This window comes from Tupaia chinensis, unplaced genomic scaffold, assembly GCF_000334495.1.
Source record: "Tupaia chinensis unplaced genomic scaffold, TupChi_1.0 Scaffold000355_1, whole genome shotgun sequence".
Taxonomy (NCBI): Eukaryota; Metazoa; Chordata; class Mammalia; order Scandentia; family Tupaiidae; genus Tupaia; species Tupaia belangeri.
Window position 1 is genome coordinate 12,814,998 of NW_006159850.1, and position 8,870 is coordinate 12,823,867.

The window sequence follows — 8,870 nt, forward strand, 5'->3', positions numbered from 1 at the left end:
AACTTTATTTATTTACTTTTAATTTGACCAGAGAGGGACAGAGAAAGAGAGAGAGAGAGAGAGAGAGAGAAAGTAAGTAAGAAAACAAACTGTCAGGTCTTGGACTCCAACCATGGTTGGCCATATGGGAGTCAAGCACCCTTAACCACCACGCCACCTACTGACCCCAGTTGTAGTACTTCCTCATTTTCTCTGGTTCCACATTCAGACAGGAAAGAGAAATTTGTCCCTTTCATTCACCTGCCTTTTTTTTTTTAATTTATTCATCCATTTATTATTTTAATTCGACCAAAGAGAGACAGAGAGAGAGAGAGAGAGAGAGGGTAAGGGAGCAAGCAACCAGGTCCAGGACTTGAACCGTGGTCGGCCATGTGGGAATGTCCAGCGCCTCAACCACCACGCCACCTGCCGGTTCCGAATCCTCATTCACCTGCTTTCAAAATGGGTTGACTCACTGACATCCTCCAGTTGTAACCAATTAGTATTTATTATGAGATCATGAGTATAAGCTTTTGATGGTTTTTTCATTCTGTTGCAATTTTTAATCCTTTTATCTTGTTCATTCTCACAGATTACTTCTTCTCTGGCCAGTAAATACTTCTTCAAATCCTTTTGACTATGAACATAATAATCTTTGATAGCTTCCATGCTGTCTGATATGACAAAATATTCCAGGCTCTTTTTGTATATTTCTTGCTCCAACCCTAGTTTCTTTCTATAGAAAACATTTTTTCAAGACACTGGGGAGAAGGGGTACTCATTGCTGTTGAGTTGGTTGTTGTTTCAAGGACTGTTCGATACACAGAGCAAAGAACTGTATTTTGCTTTCTTTTATTTCCTTACTCTAAAAGCAATACGGCTACTTTTATTTAATTATTTTTATTTACATTTAATTATTGTGCACCTTTACAGCATGTAATATGGTTTTCAAAGCATGCAAGTGGTGCATGTAAGCCCAGTCAAAGATACTACCATATATTTCATTTTCAGCAGATTACTTATATTCTCATGCCTGTTAAATGGTTTTTTTCCTGAGCCCCTCCCTCCCATCCTCTATTGTATAGACCCTATTCAGCCTGTGGTATCTACACATGCTTTCCCCACTGTTAAGTCTTCAAATCTGGGACAAGCTGACATAATGGCTACGTTGCTGGACTCCCATGTAGTGGACTGTGGTTTGAGTCCCAGACCTGGTGGTTTGAACCCAGGCTGGGCACGTGTGTGCGTGCGTGCCCAAGATTCTGAGAGAAGGGAGGAGAAGGGATTGTGATGTGGCCATCCCCTCTGGGGGGGTGATTTCTCGCTTTCTGTCTCTCTGTCTCTCTGGAGAGCACATGCGCCCTCTAGCAAAAATCTCTCCAAAAGAAAAATCTTCAAATCTTTCCATTTTTGCCAGAGTATAGACATTTGATATATATTGAGTGGGAATTTACAGTGTTTGTCTTTCATAGGCTGGCTTGCTTTGCTTAGCAGTAAATTTTTCTGTTCACTTTGCATCAAATGACTGGGTCTCATTTTTTATGGCTGAGTAGTATTCCATAGTAGTGCTCATATTTTTAATGAAGTTAGAACTTTCAGGATGGAGAAGGGGTTGCAGCATTATCACAGCCTGTGGGAGGGGTGCTTTCTCCCTTCTCCTCACTCTCTCCCCCTATCTCTATCTCTGGTGATCACACATAAGCCTACTGGCTAATTAATTAATTAAAGAAAGAATACACCACTTTCTTTGCTCCTCCATAAGAAGCAACTCCTCATTCATTAAAGCTTGCTCATGAGGTTGCAGCAATTCAGTCTCATCTTCAGACTCTACTTCTAATTCTATTTGCTTACTGTTTCTACCACATCTGCAGTTGCTTCCTCTACTGAAGTCTTGAACCCCTCAAAGTCATCCGTGAGGGTGGAACCAACTTTTAAACTACTGTTTTTTTTTTTTTTTTAGAGAGAAATTTTGCTTCGGGGCTCATGTGCTCACTGGAAAGACAGAGAGGTGAGAGACAGAAAGTGAGAAATCATCTCCCCGGGTGCCTGGCACATATGCACATATTCCCAGTGTGAATTCCAAGCGGCCGGAGTCTGGGAGTTGAACAGTGGTTGGACATGTTGGACTCCAGTGCCTTAACCACTATACTACCTGTTGGCCCCCTAAACTACTATTTTTTGTTTTTCTTTTTTTGAGAGAGAGATTTTTGCTATAGTCACATGCTCTCCCTGGACAAAGAGAGACAGAAAGTGAGAAATCACCCCCTGGGGGGAGGGGCATGCTGCAATCCCTTCTCCCTCTTCCTCTTAAGATGTTTTTTTCTTAAGAATTATTTATAGGGAACCAGCAGTTAGCGTAATGGCTATGTCGCTGGACTCCCACGTAGTTGACCGTGGTTCGCATCCCGGATCCGGTGGCTTAAAACTCACGCCGGGCGCATGTGCGTGCGTGCCCAAGATCCCGAGAGGAGAATGGAGGAGAAGGGATTGCGGCGTGACCATCCCCCCTGGGGGGTGATTTCTCGCTTTCTGTCTCTATGTCTCTCTCTGTCTGTCTGGCGAGTGCACGCGCCCTATAGCGAAAATCTCTCCAAAAAAAAAAAAGAATTATTTATTTACCCTTAGTTTTCAGTTTTGACCAGAGAGAAAGAGAGTTAGCTGCCAGGTCTGGGACCCAAACTGTGGTCGACCATGTGGGAGTCCAGCGCCTCCAACCACCACGCCACCTGCCGGCCCCATTCCTCTCAGGATTTGGGGCACGCATGCACATATGTCCAGCATGAGTTTTAAGTCACTGATCCGGGACTTGAACTGCAGTCAACTATGTGGGAGTCCAGCGATGTCACTGTTATGCTATCTGTTGGTCCCATCCCTAAACTACTGTTAATGCTGCTATTTTCATCTCCTCATGTGAAACACAAATGTTCTTAATGGCATCTAAAATGGTAAATGCTTTCCAAGAAGGAAAATTCTTTCAATTTACTTTGCCCAGATCCAGTGAGGAATCACCACCTATGCTTAGCTGCAGCCTTGTGAAATGCGTTTCTTAAATAGTAGGACTTGAAATTTGAAATTAACTCCTTGATTCGTGGCCTGCAGAATGGATATTGTGTTAGCAAGCATAAAAACAGCATTAATCTGCTTGTATAGCTTCATCAGAGCCATTGGGTGACCAGGTGCATTATCAATGAGCAATAATATTTTGAAAAAAATGTTTTTCTCTTGGGAATAGGTCTCACCGAGGGCTTAAAATATTCAGTAAACTGGGCTGTCAACAGATGTGCCATCACCCAGGTTTCGTTGTTCTGTTTATAGAGCACAGGCAGGGTAGATGTAGCATAGTTCTCAAGGACCCTGGATTTTCAGACTGATAAATGAATGTCAGCTTCAACTTTAAGTCACCAGCTGCATCAGCCTCTCCTGAGAAGTCTCTCTCTGGTCAAAGCCAGACATTGACTTCTAACTGTAAAAGTCATAAACGATATCTTTCTTCTGTATAAGGCTGTTTTTTCTGTGTCAAAACTGATTGGTTAGTGTAGCTGTCTTCAATTATCTTAACTAGATTTTCTGGATAGCTTGTGCAGCTTCTGTTGGGTTGCAGGGAAAGTCATGATGTATTTGTCCGTTTTTCTATGCAAGAATGCGTCGTGACTTTCCAGACACCCAATACATCAATAGTTGTTGCTTCTTCTTAGCTTTTGTGGTATAAAGTCTTCCTCTTTCCTTAAACCTCGTGAACCAACATCTAGCTTCATTCTTCCTCTCTGCAGCTTCCTCACCTGCCAGCCTTCGTAGAAGTGAAGAGCACTAAGCCCCTGCTCTGGATTGGCTGTGACTTAGGAAATACTGTGACTAGCCTGATGTTCTCTCCAGACCAGTACAGCGTTCTCCGTAGCAGTAATAAGGATTTCTGGCTTTCTTATCACTGTACGTTCACTGGAGTAGTGCTTTTAATTTCCTTCAAGAACTTTGCCTTTGCATTCACTGCTCAGCTGTTTGGTACAGGAGACCTCGGTTTTGACATGCCTTCCGTGCTAAAAGTCATATTTTTAGCTTTTGATGTAAAACGAGAGACATGCGACTCTTCTTTTCACTTAATCACTTAAAGACCATTATAGGTTTAATAAGTGGCCTAATTTCAGTATTAGTATGTTTCAGGAATAGAGAGGCCCAAGGAGAGGGAGAGAGATAGGGAATGGCCAGTGGGTGGAGCAAACAGAACACACAGAATGTTTGTCAGTTAGGTTTGGATCCTTATATGGGCATAGTCCATAGCTCCCCAAGCAATGATAATAGTAACATCAAAGATCACTGATGATGGATCTCTGTAACAAGTAAATAATGAAGAAGTTTGAAATGCTGCAAGCATTACCAAAATGTGACACAGACATAAAGTAAGTACCTGCTGTTGAAAAAAATGATCCTGATAGACTTGCTTGACTCAGAGTCACCACACAAACCTTCAGTTTGTAAAAAACACAGTGTCTGTGAAACACAATCAAATAAGATATACCAGTGATACCTCTCCTCTCTCCCAAATTGTGACAATCCAAATAGTGTCAAATGTTTCCTGAGGACAAACATCACCTCAAGTTGAGAATCTGTGCCCTGTGGGTTTTTTCCCCAAAGCAAGTTGAAGATTCCCAACTTTTTTCCCAGTCGCTGAACCCCAAAGTATTTTTCTTCTTCTCCCAAGTAAAAGCACAGGGAAAGAATGCCTGTTCAGGTCTTGTGTGCGATGGAGCGTCGTCGTGTGCAGGTACCCAGGGGCTGGGCAGGACTCCAGCTCTGCCCTTGGCTTTAGCTACCACAAGGATGGGAAGTGATGAGCCAACAGTGACATCCTCACTACCTGCCCCTGTTGTTCCAATTAAACAAACTTTTGGCGTTTTCGTTAACGAGTCAGCTGGTAAAGAAAACAATCTTTGCCAGGAAGATGCCGCTGAGAAATAGCAGAGTTTCTGTTCCTGTTCTACATGCTTTTTCCTCCTGGCGAATGGGAAAGGATACCAGTGAAAATGGAAGTGCCAACAAGGATCTGTGACTACAGTGAGCAGCAGTTTTCAGAACATACATACCAGATTTTCCTCAGCAATGGTTGTAAGAAAGTAATGCTGTTCTCTACATCTTAGAATGAAAAACAAACTCCTTTTTCTTTCTTTTTTCTTTTTTAGGAGTTTTTTGCCTTAGGGTACATGTGCTCATCATACTCCTCCCTGAAATCTTGGGCACTCACCCACATGCACCCAGCATGAGTTTCAAGCCACCAGGTCTGGGACATGAACTGTAGTCAGCCATGTGGGAGTTCAGTGTAACCACTAGGCCATCTGCCAGCCCTGAAACACAAGCTCTTTATGTGAACAGAGGGTTAAAAAAAGCCCTAACATAGCAGATGCCGCAAACTGGTCATGGCAGTGGATTTTTGGCAATGTGCTCACAGCTGACTATCCACAGAGTGGCCCGAGATACTCGTGCAGATGAGGCACATCTTTGATGCACTTAGGGATGTGTGCAGTGTACAAATATTAGGAATTAGTAAAATACCATTTGAGTTTTAGAAGTGTAAGAGGTCACAGGGACCCTCTTCTTTTTTCAGGGAAATGAAGCTAAGAGGCCAAAGACCAGGACAGGGTCAAAAAACCTAGGTTTTGCGAGAGCTTCAGCCAGAGTGATTTTTCCTGGAACCTAGCTATCTTCTTACCTGGCTGCGTGAGAAGAGTGAACACAGAAAAGGTGGCAAATGAAAAAGTTAGAAGGAAAATGGGCAATGACAGAGGAGCCTTCTAAAAGAATGCCATGGCTGGAGCTGTGGAAAAGTGTGTCAGCTTTGCTGAGTTAGGCCTTTTTTGTTTTTCCAATTCCCTGCTGAAACCTTCTGTTACTTGGGAAAGGCCAAAGAAGCCTTCCCAAGGCATAGTTAACAAAGTAATGCCAAGTACATGGGAGCTCTATGTATAATCCCCCTACCGAGAGGTTTGCCTTGGAGTTTTGCTTTAAGCTGTCTGCTAATCCAGCCAATCTCATTTTGGAGAGAAACTACCAGTCTGCTCTTGACAGCTCAATGATTGCTTAATCTTTCATGGTTTTTCTACTCGAGGTAGATGCCAGGCACAACATTTTGAAAGACTGAACATTATAGCAAAACCAGTTGGATTTCCATGGGGTTATTAATAGCTTTGAATCCCACTTTGGACAAGGAACAGTGGGTCGCAGTTGAGAACAGCAGCCGTCAAGGAGAAGCATGGCTGAGGGTACACGGTACAGGTGGACAGACAGGCAGTCACTGCTGAAACTTGCCTCATTCACAACTATTAACATTTACATAAAAATTCACTTGAATGGGGACACCTTGTCAGTGAAAGGCAGTGAGTGTAGTAGCATAGCATCCTTAGAATATAATTAACTGAAGAATAAACATGGTTACAAAGCGCTCTGGAGTGGAGGCCCTGTGCCTGCCCATTACGCCTTTGGGCCAAATGTAACACCAGCCTACAAAAAGAATAGTCATCATGGAAATATTTTCTTTCCTTCCAAGTCAGGAAACAGACTCACAATGGAGTCTACTTCTCCGCTCTAAATTTTGAGATGTGCAGGAAGTGACCAGCCATTACCAACCTAGGTTTTCATGAACCCTGAGGTGGTGGTGACCTTCTTGTTAATGAGTTAGTGAAGAATCTAACTCATTGACCCTGTCCTTTTAAGCTTTCTGCAGAGCTGCAACAACATTCCTCTAATTTAGGAGTTAACTCTTACTTTGCAAATGAGAAGCTGAAGACAAGAAAGGAACTGTGTGACAGAGGACCGGAGAGTCTACTGAGGAATTGTGTTTCTTAACGTTTTTATTATTTGAACTTTAATCTCACTATAGAAAGAAACTTCATTTTAAAAATTGTCCTCTAAAAAAAAAAGTTGTCCTCTTTTCGCAAAACCTTAAAACATTTTTTTAATCTTCCCTTTACCCCAAGGCGATGACACCTTTAAAAAAAAAAAAAAGATTTATTTTATTTTATTTATTCATTGTATTTTAATTTGACCAGAGAGAGACACACACAGAGAGAGAGAAAATGGGAAAGTGAGAAAGCCACCAGGTCCAGGACTCTAACCGTGGTTGGCCATGTGGGAATGTCCAGTGCCTTAACCACTATGCCACCTGCTGGTTCCCGGCAATGACATCTTATTGAAGGATTTTCCCACCCATTACACTGACAAGGAACTGCTTTGAATAAGGCAATAGAAAAATGGTTTGAGTTTTATGTAAACATTTCAGTAGGGTTTAGGGGAGTGGGGGGGGGCACAATTTTTACTTCTGTAAGTAAACATTATTAACTAAGCACCTTACTAAAGGAGGCAGATCCTGTCTTTAGCTTACTAGAGAAAGAACAGTCTCCTTTAAATCAGGTTATATTTGAGTACCAAGGAATTAATTACCTCTTCTTGCAAATTATTTTTCCTTTGTGATTGTTGTTGGTGAGGTTCCATAATTTAAAGAGGGTCTCAGGATTATTGTCAGTATCTCTAACATTTTTCAACTTTGCAGTTTAGAAGTCTGATTTGTATCATTTGGTTAGATTTAGAGAATTAGCTCATGACAATCGTACTATTAAGGCAGGTGTTACATTTGTTTTAGAAAACTCAAATGCTTGTTTATTAACTTAGTATTTTTTTTGAGAGAGATTTTTGCTATAGGGCGCGTGCACTCACCAGACAGACAGAGAGACATAGAGACAGAAAGCGAGAAATCACCCCCCAGGGGGGATGGTCACGCCGCAATCGTTTTTCCTCCATTCTCCTCTCGGGATCTTGGGCACACACGCACACGCGCCCGGTGTGAGTTTTAAGCCTCCAGGTCCGGGACACGAACCGCGGTCGACTACGTGGGAGTCCAGCGACATAGCCATTATGCTAACTGCTGGTTCCCAACTTAGTTTTTTTTTTTAAACTTAATTTTATTTATTCATTTATTTTAATTTGACCAGAGAAAGAAAGACTAATACACAGAGAGAGAGAGAGAGGGAAAGTGAGAAAGCAAGCCACCAGGTCCAGGACTTGACCCGTGGCTGGCCATGTGGGAGTGTCCAGTGCCTTAACCACCATGTCACCTGCTGGTCCCCTGTTAACTTAGTTATTATTTCAGTAACTGGAGGAGTTCTTCCTATTGGGGCATCCCAAAACCAGTACTTAGGAAATCATAAAAAGTAATAAACTTTGTTTGGTTTGCAAAGTTAAGAATATGGATCAGGGGAACCAGCAGTTAGCGTAATGGCTATGTCGCTGGACTCCCATGTAGTCTACTGCGGTTCGCGTCCCGGACCTGGTGGCTTAAAACTCATGCCGGGCCATGTGCGTGCATGCCCAAGATCCCGAGAGGAGAGTGGAGGAGAAGGGATTGCGGCGTGACCATCCCCCCTGGGGGGGTGATTTCTCGCTTTCTGTCTCTCTGTCTCTGTCTGGCGAGCACACGCACCCTATAGTAAAAATCTCTCCAAAAAAAAAAAAAATAGAATATGGATCAGTTATCTTTAAGTACCTTCTGCATGTGCCATTTAAAAGTGTTTAACCAGTCTTTGTCTTCCACAATAAGACATGTATCTCTCAGGTCCTTGGTATTCGTGGTTCATATCTAGAACACGTTCCACCCAGGCAGTGCTAAGTACCCCCTGCTAAGACAGCTCGAGATGGCAAACTGAACACATGCCACTACACACATGCTCCAGATCCCTACATCACAAAGGTGTGTTCTGAGCAATACTTCCAGGAAGAAAGTATCCTGAGTAGTGTAGAAACCTGAGGAATTCATGAAGAACAGAAGGTAGATAGATTAAAACTGGAAGTTAGGAGCCAGCAGTTAGCGTAATGGCTATGTCGCTGGACTCCCATGTAGTCGACCGCGG

At 42.7% G+C, this 8,870-nt stretch overlaps 1 protein-coding gene across 1 annotated transcript in view; it reads left to right on the top strand.

The window, feature by feature from the left end:
* Window positions 1–8,870, top strand: part of CFDP1 (chromatin remodeling protein CFDP1) — a 141,160-nt gene that overhangs the window by 81,452 nt on the left and 50,838 nt on the right. The window lies entirely within an intron of this gene.